At 37.8% G+C, this 20,310-nt stretch overlaps 1 protein-coding gene and 2 pseudogenes across 7 annotated transcripts in view; 2 read left to right on the forward strand and 1 right to left on the reverse strand.

Annotated features, from left to right (window-relative positions):
* Positions 1 to 20,310, reverse strand: part of SPIDR (scaffold protein involved in DNA repair) — a 609,776-nt gene that overhangs the window by 460,198 nt on the left and 129,268 nt on the right. The window lies entirely within an intron of this gene.
* Positions 9,798 to 10,561, forward strand: LOC131827702 (E3 ubiquitin ligase RNF121-like; annotated as a pseudogene).
* LOC131826857 (small ribosomal subunit protein uS5-like) lies at positions 11,262 to 12,143 on the forward strand (annotated as a pseudogene).

Consider the following 20,310-nt stretch of genomic DNA (forward strand, 5'->3'; position numbering starts at 1 on the left):
TGGCCATCATTTTTGGATGATGCCAAAAGCACAAACAACAAAAATAAAAATCAACAAATGAGACTACACCAAAATCAAAGCTTCTTCACAGTAAAAGAAATAAGTAAAAAAAAATGAGATGGGAGCCTAAAGAATGAGAGAAAATATTTGCAAACTATATATTGGATAAGAAATTAATATATAAAATACATAACAATTTAATAAGAAAGACACAAACAATCCAATTAAAACATGGGCAAAAAAATTAAACATTTTTCCAAAAGGGGCATCAAAATGACCACCAGGCACATGAATAAATGTTTAACATCACTAAGCATTAGGGAAATGCAAATAAAATCTACAATAAGATATCACCTCATGCTTGTGAAGGGACAAGTACTAGGGAGGCTGTTATGGAAAAGGAACACTTATACACTGTTAGTAGGAATCTAAATAAGTCCAATGAGTGCAGAAGACAATATGGAAGTTTTTCAAAAAATTAAAACTACATCTACCATACAATCCAGCAATTCCACTTCTAGATATATACTGTAAGAAAATATAAATGGGATTTTGTTGAGATATATGCACACCCATGTTTATCACACATTATTCATAATAGCCAAGATGGGGAAACAACCCAAATAGCCATCAATGGGTGAAAGAATTAAAAAAAAAAAATGTGGCATATATATATATATATATATATATATATATATATACACACACACACACACACACAATGGAATACTACTCAGTCATGAGAATGGGGAATCTCCTACCATTTGTGACAAAATGGATGGACACTATGCTACATACATGACATAATGAGTACTTTATGCTAGGTGGATAAGTTGACAGAGACAAATACTATATGATCTCACAATGTGGTATCTGTAAAAAATCAAACTTGGAAAAACAATGGAGGATAAAATAGTGGTTATCACAGGATAGGGAGTGAGGGATAAGATTTACACTGTTTAAGGGTAGAAAGTTAAACATTAGTAAAATAAGCTATATAGATGTGATATACAATATAATGAATATAAAAAATAGTACTGTACTACAATGGTGCAATATGATAAATACTGCTTCAAATGGCAATCAAATTATAATATATAAATGTATCAAAGTAACATGCTGTATACCTTAAATTTACGAAGTGTAACATGTCAAATTTATCAAATAAAAAGTAGACAGGAGTCACAATCTTTTTAAACAAATAAACAAAACCCACAAGGCTTCTGGTAATATTAGGTATTTTAAAAAAGAAAGTGCTAAGACAAATTACTGAATGGAAGAAAATATTTGCCAATTATATATTTGACAAGGGTCTACCCACTAGAATATATTTAAAAAAAAAAAAAATCCAAACTCTCACAACTCAGTAAGAAAAAAAACCACCCAATTAAAAAAAATAATCAATAAAGGACTTAAACAGCCATTTCTTCAAAGAAGATATACAAATGACAAGGAGAAAAGGAAAACATGGTCATCATAATCAGTCATTAGGGAAATAAATACCCAAACCATAATAATATGCTACTTTATTCCCATTAGGATTGTTACAATAGAGGTTACTTTTTAAAGAAAAATAAATGATGGTGAGGAAGTAGAGAAATTGCTGGTGAGAATCTAGAATAATGCAATCACTATGCAAAACAGGTGAGTGGTTTCTCAGTGAGTTAAATATAGAATTGCTGTATGAACCAGTAATCCCACTCCTTGGTATAGATGAGAATTTAAAACAGGTACTCAAACTGGTATTTGTACACCAATGTTCTTTTTTTTTTTTTTTAACAAATTTTATTTATTTATATGACAGACACAGATCACAAGTAGGCAGAGAGGCAGGCGGTGGGGGTGGGGGGAGGAGGAAGCAGGCTCCCCGCTGAGCAGAGAGCCCCTTGTGAGGCTCGATCCCAGGACCCCAAGAACATGACCTGAGCTGAAGGCAGAGGCTTAACCCACTGAGCCACCCAGATGCCCCTGTACACCAATATTCTTAGTAGCACAATTCACAATAGACAATGAGTGGAAAAACCCAAATATCCATCAACAGATGAACTGATAAATAATTCTGGTAAAAACATACAACAAAATATTATTCAGCCATAAAAAGAATGAAGTACTGATATATGCTTCCATGTGGATGAACCTCAAACATTATTCTAAGCAAGAAATCAAACACAAAAGGTAACAAATTATATGATTCCATTTATATAAAATATTCAGAACAGGTAAATTCACTGAGACAGAGAGAATACTGGTATAGCTGAGGTATGTTGGAGGGATGGATTTTGGAATGGATGTTTAATGGAGTGGATGCTTTATGGTATGGTGTTTCCTTTCTGGGTGATGAAAACTTCTGAAATGAAGCAGAAGTGTTGGCTGCACATGTTACAATGTACTAAGCACTGAAATTACTTTAGGAAGTTAATTTTATATTATGTGAATTTTACCTCAATAAAAATTTTTTTTTAGTAAATTGAGAGATATGGGGCACCTGGGTGGCTCAGTCAGTTAAGCATCTGCCCTTTGCTCAGGTCACAATCCCAGAGTCCTGAGATAGCGCCCTGCATTGGGATCTCTGCTCAATGAGGAGTCTGCATCTCCCTTTTACTCTGCCTGCTGCTCTGCCTACTTGTGCGCTCACTCTCTCTCAAATAAATAAAAAAATATAAATCTTAAAGATACATAAATAAACAAAATAAATATATAGATCTGATAACCAACTGCATGTAGCTTAGAAGTGTATGTGGCAAGGATAATAGATACTAAAGAGTCTTTGAACAATCAAGTGGGCAGACACCCCAATAAATGAGACAAGAATCACAGCAATTAAAGTGTATCTGTTTAACTATATGTTAAAACATATGGTCCAATAAAATAAGAAAAAAGAAATGGATAATTATTCTTCCATAACTGACTGCTACTTATGGCGAGTGCCCTGTGCCATCTTCTTGGGGAGATAAACAACTTTAATAATTAAAGTACTTTTCTAATATATTTTGTATATTTATTTATCATTTTGGCATATTAAGCAATTAACATACTTTTACTTGAGACAAAAAATATAATTCTCCCTTTTACCCCAGTGTATTATTTTAGTTATTTTTTAAAGAAAATCAGTAGCAACTGGAGTGCTAACAACTAAAAGTGGAAGAAAACAAAATAATGGTTTTCACCATTTACAGAGATTAAGTGCCTTGTATGAGACATGAGAGGGCTTTCTAAATAAAGGGGCACACATAGGTTTTCTTGAAAAGGACTTCAAAAAGTAAAATAATAATTTCAAAGTCAGAAGGTTTTAGTGCTAATAAGCCTTCCTTTATCTCAACAGTAATTGCCTCTACTCATTCTACCCTGAATTCTTTGACTCTAACTTCTTGTCAGTTCCTGCTTACTCTCTCCTCAGTGATCAGTTTCTCCAGCTCCCTGTTGAAGGGCTAGTTTAAAACTACAATCACAGCATCAGAGCCCTGCGATCTCCTCTTTTAAACTGCCATAACAGACAACCCTTTCTAGCCCTGCCAGACGGCAATACTGCAAAAGCTAGAATTTTTAGGAAAATAAAATCCATAGTGTGACACTTCTTAGGATAAAACAGTCACCTAAGTTGGTCTTTCTTAGGCTATAACTTGGTGAACCTAGAACCAATTCTAAAATTTGTATTTAAATGCTGTACCAATGGAAAAGGGTACATTCAATCAAATGGAAAGGAAACACTTGTACTTTATGTATAAAAGAAATTGAATGGGTATAGCCTTGATTCTCTTGTATAACAATACAGAAATGGTCAGAAGAAGAGAGATAGTAAAGTTGTATAACCATCATCTTATTATCAATTTTAGTTCTACAAGAAGTCTTTTTTCTTCTTGGATAACCTCTGAAATAGCTGAGAGCCATGGAAAGTTCAACAACCTAGATGTCTCACAGGTATCTAAGGAAAAACAGAAAAGAGGAGACACTGTTTCCACTTCAGCATATCAGGGAACCCGGACTGGCAGAGTCTTCCGTTCTTTCAGAAAGAGCACAAATCCCACATGCCTCTGTCACAACTGTTATGACAGCATCCAGGGAAGAAAAATAGGGGAAGATTTTTCTGGAGCTCTACAGAAGATGTCTTTTTGGCTTTGGAACTCAAAAAGTTTATCAGCAGCCTGTTTTAGGTAAATCCTTCCCAAAATATTTATAATCTGAAAAACATTTTCATTATAGTGTTTTTAAAATTGCTTATATTTGAAAAAGGAAAAATAAACTAATGAAATAAATTCATGAGAAACAAATCTTTGTCATTCCATTCCAATTTCTCCTTCCAGTTTCTCTTATGGGCTCATTTCTTCATATTCTCTAAGAATTTTTACAACTATCCAATACTATTTTTTTCTTCTTGCCCCAGAAATGTGGATTCAGAGTGAAGAGAAAATGAAATTTCCTTGTGTTGCTTTAATTTTAATATAGTACCTCTAACTGCTCTCCAAATCAGCATCCAATGCTGGTTCTCTCCCAAACTCTCCAAGTGACATCAATCAACTACTGTACATTTTCAATGAAATATTCTATCAGAAAACTCATATTCTTAAGAAAAATCAGATCTCTGTTTATCATAACTGTGAGATATCACTTTACACCTGTCAGAATGGCTAAAATCAACAATACAAGAAACAACAGGTGTTGGCAAGGATGCAGAAAAGAACCTTTTTGCACTGTTGGGAATGCAAACTGGTGCAGCCACTCTGGAAAACAGTACGGAGGTTCCTCAAAAAGCTACCCTCCAACCCAGCAATTGCACTACTGGGTATCTACCCCAAAGATACAAATGTGGTGATCCAAAAGGACACCTGCACCCCATGTTTATAGCAGCAATATCCACAACAGCCATACTATGGAACAAAACACAGAGGACCATTAACAGATGAATGGATAATGAAGATGTGGTACAAATATATATATATACAGTGGAACACTACTCAGCCACCAAGAAAATAAAAAATAAAAAAAAGAAATCTCGCCATTTGCAACAATGTGGATGGAACTACAGGGAATTATGCTAAGTGAAATAAGTGAGAGAAAGACAATTATATTTCACCTATATGCAGAATTTAAGAAACAAAACAAACAAGCAATGGGAAAAAGAGAGAGAGAGGGAATCCAAGAAACAGACTCTTAATTCAGAGAACAAACTGAAAGGAGATGGCTGGGGTGACGGGTTAAATTGGTGATGGGAAGTATGAAGTGCACTTGATGTGATGAGCACCGGGTGTTATATATAAATGCTGAATCATTATATCATATATCTAAAACTAATATTACAAAGTATGTTAATTAAAATTTAAATAAAACAAAAAATAATAATTTAAAAATTTTTCCTTATAATACGATTATAGGCTGAAATGTTCCCCCCAAATTCACACATTAAAGTCCAATATGCTCACAGACTACGCATACAGCATTATGTATGAAATATCTCTTATAATATTTCTCCAACTAATCAAAATGTCCTTTTCTCGTTTTAGGGGTTCTCTATAAAATCTGGATACAAGTCCTTGACAGATAAATGTTTTGCTGTTATTTTCCCCCGTAATGGAGGTAATTTTTTATTGTGATTAATTTTAATTTACAGTATTTACAGTAATTTTAATATTTGTTGCTTTTTGTAGCCTACCAAAGAAAGCTTAGCCTATTTTCTACATTTTCTTCTAGAAACTTTCCAGCTTTTACCTTTTGATCCATGATCCACTTTTACCTTTAGATCTATGATCCATCTTGAGTTTTGTGTATGTGAGATAGAGTCAAGGTGATTTTTTATCTATATGAGTATCTAATCATTCCAGCACTGTTTGTTTACAAACCTTTGTTTCCCCCACTGGATTGTTTTCTTTGTCAAAAATAATTTCTCAGGGCGCCTGGGTGGCTCAGTGAGTTAAGCCTCTGCCCTTGGCTCAGGTCATGGTCTCAGGGTCCTGGGATCGAGCCCCACATCAGGCTCTCTGCTCAGCAGGGAGCCTACTTCCCCCACTCTCTCTGCCTGCCTCTCTGCCTACTTGTTATCTCTCTCTCTGTTAAATAAATAAATAAAATCTTTTAAAAAATAACATTAAAAAATAATAATTTCTCAACTCTTATTTTGTTCCATCTACCTGTATATCTTTATCTACTATCACAATCTTGATTGCTGTAGCATTAGAGTAAAACAGGTAGTATAAGTTAGTGAAGTAATTCTTCAACACTGCTCTATAAAACCTAGGTCCTTCTTATTTCCATATGAATTTCTTAATCAGCATGTCAATTTCTACCTAAAGAGAAAAGGCCTGCGAAGATACCGACTTATCCACATCAAGGTGAGTGGGAGAGCCAGTGACACAGTCCTGCCATAAACCTGAGGTGCAGTAAACCTCAAATGGAAGGGAACTAACAAACCAAGAGCCTCTCCTTGTAGAGCCAAAGGTTCGTATCCCACCTCAGGTACCCCACCTTTTCAGATCTGCACCTAAGAGATTATACTCAAAACATGTGGCTTTGAAAGCCAATTGGCCTTAAATCCACAAGACCCATAGAGCTATACCAAACTGAGAAACATCTCTTAAAAAGCAGTCATGCTCAAACTCACTCATCCTATAGCCCAGCCCAGAAAGAGCTGTTTGAAAAGCACCCAGACTGTACATCAAAGAAATACATGTGCTAATCTTAGAGTGTCAACTGAGAGGCCCCAGCCTGTTCGGATACTCTCAGGGGAAGGAGGTGCTGCTGGGTGCCATTAAGTTCTCCCTCTAACTTACTAAAGCTATTAGGTACCCCCTGACCATTTTGTTGTTGTTGTTGTTGTTTATTCGTTTTTTAAACATTAGACTTTTTTGTTCATGGTGGATATCATCTTTATCCTCCAACCGGTACAAATCACTTTTGTGCTCTCCCGCTATGTTGCTAATCAGCAGGCACTATTTTTTTTTTTCCTTAAAGGGTAGGTACCATCTTTGCGTGCTCACTCGGCCATATTCCGCAGCACTACTCTCTCGAAGGAGAGATTTTACACATATCTGGTGCCCCAGTTTTTGCAATTACAGCCTGATAGCCTGGCTCTGGTGGCCAAGGAAGCCGGTTTTCTTGGATTCCAAAGTACTCTACAATTGGACACAGTTCTTGGCAGAATACCACACCCAGAGCTCTGCACACATAGCGGAGTGAAACACACCCCTAATCTTTCTGAGAAAGTGGCCTATTTGCTTGTCCAAGAAATTTGCCTTGAGCGGTAATTTCTGGTCTAGCACACATCTAGGTGCCTACAGACATACTTTCAGGAAAACAGAGGCCATTGGGTACAATCTTTGCATTCTGCCTTGCTCTAGTGTACTAATATCTCTCAGAAAGAAGCTTTATACCCTTGTCTGGCACCTTGATTTTTACAGCTGCTACCAGGGACCATGTCTACATCACGTGGCTCTAGTGGCCAGCGGGGCTTATGCTTACAGATCTCTTAAGACTGTCACCAATGGTGAAAGAGTTCTTAAACAGCTACCACTCTCAGGGCACAGCAAGAGGCAAAAGACCCAGAAGCTCACTCCATCTGTGAAAGAGGCCTACAAGCACAGCATCATAGCTACAGCCTCAGTAACAGGCTGCTAATTAAACATACATCTAAGGGCCAATTGTAAAGCTGACCAGAGCTCTCAGAAGTTGGGTGCTATGTTCATGTTCATCCTCAGCTGCAATCCAGAGCACCAGTCTCTTGGAAGGGAGCTCCTGCATGTACTTAGTATCCCACTTTCTACATCTTGTATCCTGGTGTTTGTGGTTGCCACACAGGGGACTTGGCTCTGGTCAGGCTCTGGCTCTGGCCAGGGGGACCTGTATTCCTGGCTTCCAAAGGACTTTAACAATTGGAGGGACAGTTCTTGGTAGGGTGCCACCCCCAGGGCACTGAACAAACAACAGACTAAAACACATTCCTCCCCCTCCTCTGCCCTGTCCCAACCCCCTACCCCATCTCTCTTTTGAAAGAGATTCATTTGTTTCTCCTGGTGCTTCAGACTGATGAATAGGCTTCAGGTTCTGCACACATCTTAGAGGCTATGAAGGTACTCACACAGAACAAAGGTAGAGGGACGCCATCATTGTGCCCTTCCTCTCCCTCATTAGAGTTTGTCAGTATGTCCCAGAAAGCAGCTTATACACTAGTCTGGAGTACTGATTTTTGAAACTGCTGGTCAGAGCACAACTTCAGATCTGCTTTGGTAGCCAGCAAGCCTTAAGCTTATGGTCCCACAAAAGTGTGTGTGTATGTGTGTGTGTGTGTGTGTGTGTGTGTGTGTGTGTGTATGTGTGTATTTTAAAAGCTGCTGTCTAAAGATCTGGCTTCCAATCTGCTGGGTTTAGGTGTTAGCTAAGATATTCCCCTCTGGGACACTGATACATGCCCCTTGGGCACACCCTCAATGACTAGAGCTATTAAAAATAAATTAGGCTGCTTGGAAAATCATAAAGGACCAAGAGACAACCAAGAACTAGGGAGAGTTTGAATGTCAAGGTTCATTTCCTATAAGAAACATTCCTCCAAGACTGGGAGAGGTGACAGCTTCATTTAATACATAGAAACAAACACAAAGAGTCAAGCAAAATGAAGAAACAGGAATGTGTTCCAAATTAAAAAAAAAAATAAAACTCCCCCACCAAAAAAAAACCCTGAATGAAACAGAGATATACATAATTTACCTGACGAAAAATTCAAAGTAATGATCATAAAGATGCTTTCCAAATTCAGAAGAATAGTTTAAAAAAAAGAGAAAATATAAGAAAGCACCAAATGGAAGTCATAGAGCTGAAGAAAGCAATAATTGAACCAAAAAATACACTAAAGGGGTTCAAAAGCAGACTGGATGAAGCAGAATTATCAATGAACTCAAAACAGGGCACTGGAGATCACACAATCAGAGCAGCAAAAAAAAAAAAAAAAGAATGGAAAACAAAAAACAAAAAAAAACCACACACAAAAAACCAAAGGTAGCCTAAGGGACTAACTGGAAACATCAAACAGACTTAATATCCATACTATGTCTGTTACAGAAGATGGAGAGAGAAAGGGGTAGAAAATTTATCTGAGGAAATGAATGAAATGGCTGGAAATTTCCCTAAGGCAGAGAAGTAAACAGACATCCTATTCCAGAAAGTTCCAATTAAGATGAACCCGGAGACTCACAGGAAGACACTTCCTAATTAAAATGTCAAAAGTTAAAGACAAGGAGAGAATCTCAAAAGCAGCAATTAAAAACTATAACAAGTATTAAAAACAAAAACAAAAAAAAGGCTACAGAAGATTTTCAGCAGAAGCTTTTCAGGCAGAAAGGAGTGGCACAATGTATTCAAAGTGCTGAAAGGAAGTAAAACTTTCATCCAAAATACACCCAGCAAAATCATCATTCAGAATTGAAGGAAAAATAAAGAGTTTTCTGGACAAAGAAAACCTACAAGTTCATCTAAAACAGCATTACAAGAAATGTTAAAGGGACTTTTGTAGGCTGAAAATAAAAATTGCAAATTCATAATAAGAAAACATAGGAAACCAAACTTGGAATTATCTGTATTAGTGGTTTTCAGACAGATCAGACAGTGATAAAAGCTGTGTCAGCAGAGAACAAGATCCAGATCACTAGGAACCTCCACCAGTGCAGCTTCCCTGTGAAATAAAGGGGAAAAACCCATACCCGAAACAGGGTCACCATATCGTAGGAGTGGTATTCCCTCTGTTTCCCCTGCACCAAGAACAGCTGAGCCATCACCCAAGTAGCCATAAGAATGAGGACCATTTCAATGTGCATGAAATGGTCTTGGTGGCTTCTTGGCTATGGCGCTTGGTATGCATGCACGTGTGTTCAACCCTCCACTGCTCCTCTCGGGAGAGGTCTGACATATCAACCTCATCCAGCTCCCATTCTCTAACAGTACCTTCTCCAACCTCCACTTCTACCACTGCCATCTTCAGCAATAGTACAGAAACCCCAAGGTTGGTTTATAAGTAAGTAGTTCTTGCTTATCTATAAAATAAGCTATGCCACTGGCATTGTTGGCTACATGGCTGTCATGTTAACCCTTTCTGGTCTCTGTTATTAAGATCAAACCAGAAGATGCCAAAGACTTTGTTATTTCTCTTGCCTTCTATGGCCTCTGCTATGTTGTTCTTGAACAAGACTTTGTAGAAATGTGTGCAGACTACATGGCATCTACCATGGGGTTCTACAATGTCAGGCATGCCTACCAAACATCTCTCAGACAGTGTGTGTGCCATGTTTGGGCAGCAGATCTTTGTGGATGTCAGTGAAGAGGGCATCATCAAGAATATACACAGCATATATAAGCTATCTTGCCATCACGTATTCCATGAGTTCTGCATCCTCGGCTGGTGCACTGTAGGAAGGAAACAGATGTGTCCCTACTGCAAACAGAAGATGAACCTCAAGAGAATGCTCAGCAAACCCTGGGAGAGGCCTCACTCATATAGAGGCAACTGCTAGACTGGCTTCGGTATTTGGCAGTCGACATCATTGGCCTGGTGCAAAGCATCAACTATATCCTAAACCTGGAATAGACAGGAAGAACCCACTATGGACCTCAGGGCACTCTCCTCCCTGTTTTCCAAGATGTCCTGGGTAGGAAAGACTCAAAGGGACACCTGAACAACTCAGGATCCCTCCAGCTCTGTCCAGGCTGGGGAGGGAGATGTTGGAGAGCCAGCCAGTGGGGATGCAGCAGTGGGGGCATTTTAAAAGAAAACTATTTTGATAAATATTAAAAAAATATATATGAAAGTATGAATCTCATTATAAAGGTAAACACAGTACAAATGGCAGATTAGTCACTTATAAAGCTACCATAAAAGTTAAAAAACTAGTAAAAATAAGTATAACTACAATAATTAGTTAAGGGATACACAAGCTAAAAGTATGTAAAATGTGATGTCAAAACCATAAAACATGGGGTGAGGGGAGTAAAAATGAGTTCAGAATGTGTTCAACTTATCAGCTTAAAATACAGTTATAAATAAAGGTTGTTATACTAAACCTCACGGGAACCACCAAGCAAAAATCTATGGTAGATTCCCAAAAGATGGTGAGAAGGAGAGATTCTTTTCCAAGAAAAGAAATGGCAGATGATGTTGGTGTTATGGGAGGGCCCAAGAGCTCTGGAATGGGAGGCCATGGTGGCTTCCATGGAGGCTTTAGTAACAGCATCTAGGTCAGGGCCAAGGCCACAGATTTCAAAGAGGCAAGGCCAAGGAGTGGATCCCCATCACCATGCTGTGCCACCTGGTCACAGTCATGAAGATCAAGTCCCTGGAAGAGATCTATCTCTTCTCCCTGCCTATCAAGGAATCTGAGATCATTGACTACTTCCTAGGGATATCCCTCTTAAAGGATGAGGTTTTGGAGATTATGCTTATGCAAAAGCAGACGCATGCTTATCAGCAGGCCAGGTTCAAGGCATTTGCTGACATCAGTCTGAATGTTAAATACTCCAACGAGGTAGCCACTGCCATCGTGGGGCCATCAACCTAGCCAAGCCTTTTTTTCTTTTTAAGAATTTTTATTTACTTATTTGACAGAGAGAGAGCACAAGCAGGCAGACTAGTAGTTAGAGGGAAAGGGAAAAGCAGGCTCCCTGCTGAGCGAGGAGCCAGATATGGGGCTCAATCCCAGAACCCTGGGAACATGACCTGAGCCAAAACCAGTCATTTAACCAACTGAGCCACCCAGGCATCCCGTGGTCAAGCTTTCCATTATCTCCATTTGGCAAGGCTACTGGAGGAACAAGTAACCCCCAAACTGTCCCATGCAAGGTGACTGGCCCCTGTAGCTTTGGGCTGGTATGCCTCATCCCTGCTCCCAGAGGCTCTGGTATTGTCTCAGCCAGTACCCAAGAAGCTACTGATGATGGCCAGTATTGATGACTGCTAAGCCTCAGCAAGGGACTGCACTGCCATCCCAGGCAACTTCACCATGGCTACTTTTGATGCCATTTCCAATATCTATAGGTATCTTACCCTGATCTCTGGAAAGAGACTGTCTGTGTTCACCAAGTGTCCCTATCAGGAATTCACTAACCATATTGGAAGACCCACAACAGGAATCTCCATGCAGAGGACCTAGGCTCCAGCTATGGCCACCACATAGATTTTATACAAGAAAAGTTAAGTGAATTAAGGCCTATTAAAAAAAGGTGGGGGGAAGATTGTGAGAAAGGAATCTAAGCACATCACTAACAAAATGTTCAAACTACGAAGGAAGCAACCAAGAGAAGAAACAGAAAGGAACTACAAAACAGCCAGAAAACAATTAAGATGACAATAAGTACATAACCATCATTATCACTTTAAGTATAAATGGACTAAATTCTACAGTCAAATGACAAGTGGCTAAGTGGGTTTTGAAGAAAAGAAAAAAAGACCTTTATATATTGCTTACAAAAGACTCATTCCAGATTTCAGATTTAAGGACACACACTGACTAAAAGTGAAGGAATGAAAAAGATATCCTACATAAATGTAAACAAAAAGTAAGCTGGACAGACAACAGACTTTAAAGCAAAGACTATAATTAAAAACAAACAAATAAGGCATTACATAATGAGGAAGGGCTCAATCCACAAAGAGATATAAAATTTATAAGTATTTATGCACCCAAACTAGGAACACATAAATATGTAAAGCAAACATTAACAGACCTAAAGAACAAAACACAACAATACAACAACAGATAGTAATTTTCATATCCTACTTTCATAACAGATAGATCATCCAGACAGAACATCAATAAGGAAACATCAGGCTTACACAACATGTTTTGTAGATGAATTGAACAGCATTCCATCCAAAAGCAGAATACATATTATTTTCAAGTGCACATGGAACACTCTTCAGAACAGACCATATGTTAGTCCACAAAATAAGTACTGCTAAATTTAAGAAGACTGAAATCATATCAACTGTAGTTTCCAAATATAATAAGATGAAACTAAAACTCAATTACAAGAAGAAAACTGGAAAATTCACAAATATATGAAGATTAAACAACATGCTACTGAAAAACCAAGGGATCAATGAAATCAATGACAAATAAAAAGGTACCTTGAGACAAATGAAAATGGAAATACAATGAATCAAAATTTATGAGATACAGCAAAAGCATTTTAAAGAGAGTTCAGGAGATAAATGCTTACTTCAAGAAAGGAGAAAAATCTTAAATAAACATCATAACATTACACTAAAAAAGAAGAACAAGTGAAGTCCAGAGTTAGTAGAAAAAGGAAATAACAGAGTAGAAATAAATCAAAGAGACCAGAAAGATAATAAATAAGATCAATGAAACTAAGAGTTGCCTCTGTGAAAAGATACATAAAACTGGCAAACTTTTACCAGGGATCACAAAAAAAGAAAAAAGAGAAAGAGAGAGAGAGAGAACTGAAAATCAGAAATTACAACTAAATACAAAGAATCACAAAATACTATTATAAGCCACAAATTTTTAAAAAATGTAAGAAATGAATAAATTCCTAGAAATTCAGTCTTCTGAGACTGAATCATAAAGAAAAAAAAATTTTAACAGACAGATTACTAAAAAAGATTGAATCAGGGGCACCTGGGTGGCTCAGTGGGTTAAAGCCTCTGCCTTAGGCTCGGGTCATGGTCCTGGGGTCCTGGGATAGAGCCCGGCAAGAGCCTGCTTCCTCCTGTCTCTCTGCCTGCCTCTCCACATACTTGTGATCTCTGCCTGTCAAATAAATAAATAAAATCTTTAAAAAAAAAAAAAAGACTGAATCAGTAATCAAAAATTTCCCAATAAACAAAAAACTGCAAGACCACATGGCTTCACCAGTAAATTCTACCAAACACTTAAAGAAAATTAATGGCAATCTTTCTCAAACTCTTTCAAAAAATAAAAGTGATGGGTATACTTTTGAACTCATTTTATGCAATCAGCACTACCCGGATTCTAGCACCACACAAGGACACCATAAGAAAGGCAGACATGATGAACACAGATGCAAAAATTCTCAAGAAAATATTAGCAAACCAGATTCAACAACACATTAAAAGGCTCAAACATGACACGATCAAGTGGGTATTATTCCAGGGATGCAAGGTGGTTTAACATCTGCAAATCAATCAATATGATACAGCACATAAACAAAATAAAACATAAAAATCATATGATCATCTCAAAAGATGTAGAAAGTGCATGACACAATTCAACATCCATTTATGATAAAAGCATTCAACAAAGCAGATAAAGATGGACTGTAACTTAACATAATAAAGGCCATATATAACAAAACTCTGCTAATATCATACTCAATAGTGAAAAGTTGCAGGCTTTTTGTCTAAGATCAGCAACAAGACAAGGATACCCCACTAACACCATTTTATTCAACATAGTATGGAAGTCGTACCAGAAAAATTAGGCATAGAAAAGAAACATTAGGCATCCAAATTAGAAAGGAGAAGTAAAACTGTTAATATTTGCAGATGACATGATATTATATATAGAAAACCCTAAAGACTCCACCAAAAAAACTACAGAATAAATTCCATAAAGTTGCAGAACACAGAATATACAGCAGTTTGTATTTCTATACACTAACAACAAAGTAGTAAAAAGATAAATTAAGAAAACAATAATATTTACAATTACATAACAAGAATAAAATACCAATAGGGGAGAAAGCAAGATGGCAGAGGACTAAGAGACTGAAATATCATCAGATCTCGGAGTTAAGCTAGATAGTTATCAAACCATTCTAAACACCTACAAACTCAACAGGAGATAGAAGACAAGAATATGAGGAATTCTAGGAACAGAAAATCAACAATTTTCCGGAAGGTAGGAGATGCAAAGTGAATCCGAAGTGATGGGAAGATAGACCGCGGGGGAAGGGGCCGGCTTCCGCCAAGTGAGACAGCAGTTGAGCACAAAATTGGATCTTTTAGAAGTCTGCTCCACTGAGGGACGTCGCTCCAGAGGGGGCCTTCACGGGGACAGTGTGGCCTCAGGACCTACAGGATCAGAGAAGGACCGGGGTGCCTGAGTGTGGCAGAGCTCCCAGGTATCAGAAGAGGGAAGCCGGCTACAGAGATAGAGTCAAGGAATGTGCTCTGAGCTGGGAATTACCTTAAACCGAGACTCAAGTCACAGTCGGGCCGCTGCTCTTCAAGTGGTGACCCCACAAGTGGCAGACCAGAGACTCCCTCCTTCCTCCTCCAGGAGGACTTGCGCAGGAACATGTGGCAGAAATCTACTGGGTTTGGAAACTCAAAATGAAGCTGTATGTCAGAGACAGAAACACTTAGTCACAGGCCAGGTGAGCACAGAGCACGGATGGAGTTGGGGAGACAGGAGTTATTGACTGCTTTGATCTGAGGGTACACTGAGGACTGGGGACCCGAGCTCTTGGCTCCTCCAGGCCAAAGATTTGGAGGCTGACATTTTCAATCCTTTCCTCCAGAGCTCTACGAAAAGTATTCAGGGAACAAAACTACTGAGAGTGAACATGAGGAGATTACTTAGCCCGGGCCCTGGCAAGAACAGTGCAATTCCACCTCAGGCAAAGACATATGATACTCCCTACAACAGGCCTCTGCCGCAGAAGATCAGCAAACACATCCAGCCAAAACCAACCTCCCCGATCAAGGAGAACAGCACAACTCCAGAGCTGAAGGAAAGTAATGCATAGAATCCATTGCTTTTTCCCCATAATCCCTTAGTCTTCCAAGTCAAATTTAAAAAAAAATTTTTTTCTTATTCTATTTCTTAAACTCTTCCTCTTTCTTCTTTTAACGTTTCTTAACTACTTTATCTTAAAAATAATTTTCTAAAAAGAATCCTTTTAAAACTTAGTTGTTAGTCATATTTTATCCCTTCGTTGTATTTAAACTTATTTTTTGTATATATATAGAATTTTCTCTTTAAAATTTTAGTAATACAATTTCTTCTAATAGATCAAAATATAACCTATATCTACTACACGGCTTCATTCTAGTCTCCGGCCTAAACACATTCTTCTCTCTCTCTCTTTTTTTTTTTCCAATTCTTTTACTGTTCCAACCAATTAAAAGGAATTGTCCTTTCTTGAGAGTATTTTTTGAATTTTCATCTTTGCAGTCATATTCCATCCCTTCATCGTGTTTGCTGTAATTTTTGTATATATATGTAAGTTTATCTTTCTTTAAAATTTAGGGAGGTAATTTCTTATAAGAGACCAGAATATACCCAAAATCAAGTGGATGGCTCTGTTCTATTCATCAGTCTACTATATCTATATATGTTTCTTAGTTTTTTTAAAAATTTTTAACTTTTATTTCTTTCTCTCCCCCCCCCCCCCGTTTTGGTTGGCATACGTTTTTGTTGGGTCTTTGCCACACTTTTAGTATTTTACTCCCTCGTTCATATATTCTTAACTGGATAAAACGACAAGGCGGGAAAAATTCACCACAAAATAAAAAAAACAACAGGCAGTAACCATGTCTAGGAACCTAATGAATACAGACATTGGTAATATGTCAGAAGGAGAGGCCCGAATGATGATTCTCAAGGTGCTACCTGGGCTTTAAAAAGGCATGGAAGATATTAGAGAAACACTTTCTGGAGAAATAAAATCCCTTTCTGGAGAAATAAAGAACTAAAATCTAACGAAGCTGAGAAAAAAAAAAAAAAAGAGCTATTAATGAGGTGCAATCAAAATGGAGGCTCTTACTGCTAAGATAAATGAAGCAGGATAGAATTCTTGATATAGAAGAGACCAAATGAGGGAGAATAAAGAAGCTGAGAAAAGAGATAAAAAACTACAGGACTGGGGGAGGAAAATCTCAGAGATAAGAGATACTATAAGACAAAAAAATATTAGAAAAATTGGGATCACAAAAGAAGAAGAAAGAGAGAGAGGAGCAGAAGGTATACGGGAGCAAATTATAGCAGAAAATTTCCATAACTGGGTAAGGAAACAAGCATCAAAATTCAGGAGGCACAGAGGACCCTACTCAAAACCGATAAAAATAGGTCAATGGCCCATCATCAAATAGTAAAACATACAAGTGACGAAGAGAAAATCCTGAAAGCAGCTTGGGACAAGAAGTATGTAACATATAATGGCAGAAATAATAAATTGGCAGCAGACTTATCCACAGAGACTTGGCAGGCCAGGAAGAACTGCCATGATATATTATGAGAACTAAATGAGAAAAATATGAAGCCAAGAATACTATATCCACCCTAGCTGTCATTGAAAACAGATGGAGAGATAAAGTTTCCAGGACAAACAAAAACTAAAATAATTTGCAAACATCAAACCAGCTCCACAGGAAGCATTCAACTCTAAGCAAAGAGAGGGCCTAACAGTGACATAGACTATAGTGAAAGGAACAGAGGCAATATACAGTAACAGTCACCTTACAAGCAATACAATGGCACTAAATTCATACCTTTCAATAGTTACCCTGAATGGAAATGGCCTAAATGCCCCAATCAAAAGACACAGGGTATCACAATGGATAAAAAAACAAGACCCATCAATATGCTGTCTATAAGAAATTCATTTTAGACCCAAAGACACCTCCGGATTTAAAGTGAGGGGGTGGTAAACAATGTACCATGCTAATAGACATCAAAAGAAAGCTGGGGTGGCTATCCTTACAACAGATAAATTAGATATTAAGCCAAAGAGTATAATAAGAGATGAGGAAGGAAACTATATCGTACTTAAAGGGTCTAACAAGAAGATCTACCAATTTTAAATATCTATGCCCCTAACATGGGAGCAGCCAATTATATAAACCAATTAATAACAAAATTAAAGAAACACATCAACAATGATAAAATAATAGTAGGGGACTTTAAGACGCCCCCCCCCTTTCTGAAATGGACAGATCATCTAAGCAAAGATCAACAAGGAAATAAAGGCTTTAAATGACACAGTGGACCAGATGGACATCACAGATATATTTAGAACATTCCATCCTAAAGCAACAGAATACACGTTCTTCTCTAGTGCACTTGGAACATTCTCCAGAATAGATCACATCCTGGGTCACAAATCAGGTCTCAATCGGTACCAAAAGACTGGGAACATTCCCTGCATATTTTCAGACCACAAAGGTCTGAAGCAAGAACTCAATCACAAGAGGAAAGTTGGGAAGAACTCAAATCCATGGAGGCTAAAGAGCATCCTACTAGTGAATGAATGGGTCAACCAGGAAATTAAAGAAGAATTTAAAAAATTCACGGAAACAAATCAAAATGAAAACACAAATGTTCAAAATCTTTGGAACACCACAAAGGCGGTTCTATGAGGAAAGTATATAGTAATACAAGCCTTTCTCAAGAAACAAGGGCTCGAGTACACAAGCTAACCCTACACCTAAATGAGCTGGAGAAAGAACAGCAAAGAAAGTCTTAAACCCAGCAGGAGAAGAGAAATAATAAAGATGAGAGCAGAAATCAGTGAAATAGAAACCAAAAGAACCGGAGAACAAACCAACGAAACTAGGAGCTGGTTCTTTGAAAGAATCAATAAGATGGATAAAACCCTGGCCAGACTTATCAAAAAGGAAAGAGAAAGGACCCAAATTAATAAAATCATGAGTGAAAGAGGAGAGATCACAACCAACACCAAAGAAACACAAACAATTATAAGAACACAGTATGAGCAACTATACGCCAGCAAATTTGACAATCTGGAAGAAATGGATGCATTCCCAGAGACAAATAAACTACCAAAACTGAACCAGGAAGAAACAGAAAACCTGAACAGACCCATAACCAGTAAGAAGAGTGAAGCACTCATCAAAAAAGTCTCCCAACAAATAAGAGCCCCGGGCCAGATGGCTTCCCAGGGGAATTCTACCAAACATTTAAAGAAGAATTGATACCTATTCTCCTGAAACTATTCAAAAAATAGAAATGGAAGGAAAACTTCACAACTCATCTGATGAGAACCAGCATTACTTTGGTCCCAAAAAACAGACAAAAAGGAGAATCACAGAACAAAATCCTTAATGAACACGGATGCAAAAACTCTCAGCAAAATACTAGCCATTGGATCCAACAGTACATTAACAGGATTATTCACCATGACCAAGTGGGATTTATTCCACGGCTGCAAGGTTGATTCAAGATCCGCAAATCAATCAATGCAATGCAATACCTTAACAAAAGAGAGAACAAGAACCATATGATACTCTCAGTAGATGCTTAAAAAAAGCTTTTGACAAAGTACAGCATCCTTTCTTGATCAAAACTCTTCACAGTGTAGGCATAGAGGGTACACAGCTCAATATCATCAAAGGCATCTATGAAAAACCTACAGCAAGTATCATTCTCAACAGGGAAAACTGAGAGCTTTTCTGCTAAGGTCAGGAACAGGGTAGGGATGTTCACTATCTCCACTGCTATTCAACATAGTACTAGAAGTCCTAGCCTTGGTAATCGGACAACAAAAAGAAATAAAAGGCATCTGAATTGGCAAAAAACAAGTCAGACTCTCACTCTTTGCAGATGATATGATACTTTATGTGGAAAACCCAGAAGAATCCACTCCAAAACTGCCAGAACTCATACAGGAATTCAGTGAAGTGTCAGGATATAAAATCAATGCACAGAAATCAGTTGCATTTCTATATACCAACAGCAAGACAGAAGAAAGAGAAATTAAGGATTTTATCCCATTTACAATTGCACCCAAAACCATAAGATACCTAGGAATAAACCTAACCAAAGAGGCAAAGAATCTGTACTCAGAGAGCTATAACGTACTCATGAAAGAAACTGAGGAAGATGCAAAAGAATGGAAAAACGTTCCATGCCGTTGGACCGGAAGAACAAATAATGTGAAAATGTCTATGCTACCTAAAGCAATCTATACATTTAACGTAATCCCTATCAAAATAACCATCAACTCTTTTCTAAGAAATGGAACAAATAATCCCAAAATTTATATGGAACCAGAAAAGACCCCGAATAGCCAGAGGAATGTTGAAAAAGAAAACCAAAGCTGGCTGCATCACAATTCCAGACTTCAAGCTCTATTACAAAGCTGTAATCATCAAGGTAGTAGGTACTGGCCCAAAAACAGACACACAGATCAATGGAACAGACAGAATAGAGAGCCCAGAAATGGACCCTCAACCCTATGGTCAACTCATCTTTGACAAAGCAGGAAAGAATGTCTAATGGTAAAAGACAGTCTCTTTAACAAACGGTGTTGGGAAAACTGGACAGCCACATGCAGAAGAATGAAACTGGACCACTTCCTTACACCACACACAAAAACAGACTCAAAATGGATAAAAGA

Source organism: Mustela lutreola, chromosome 3 (assembly GCF_030435805.1).
Source record: "Mustela lutreola isolate mMusLut2 chromosome 3, mMusLut2.pri, whole genome shotgun sequence".
In the NCBI taxonomy this organism is placed as follows: Eukaryota; Metazoa; Chordata; class Mammalia; order Carnivora; family Mustelidae; genus Mustela; species Mustela lutreola.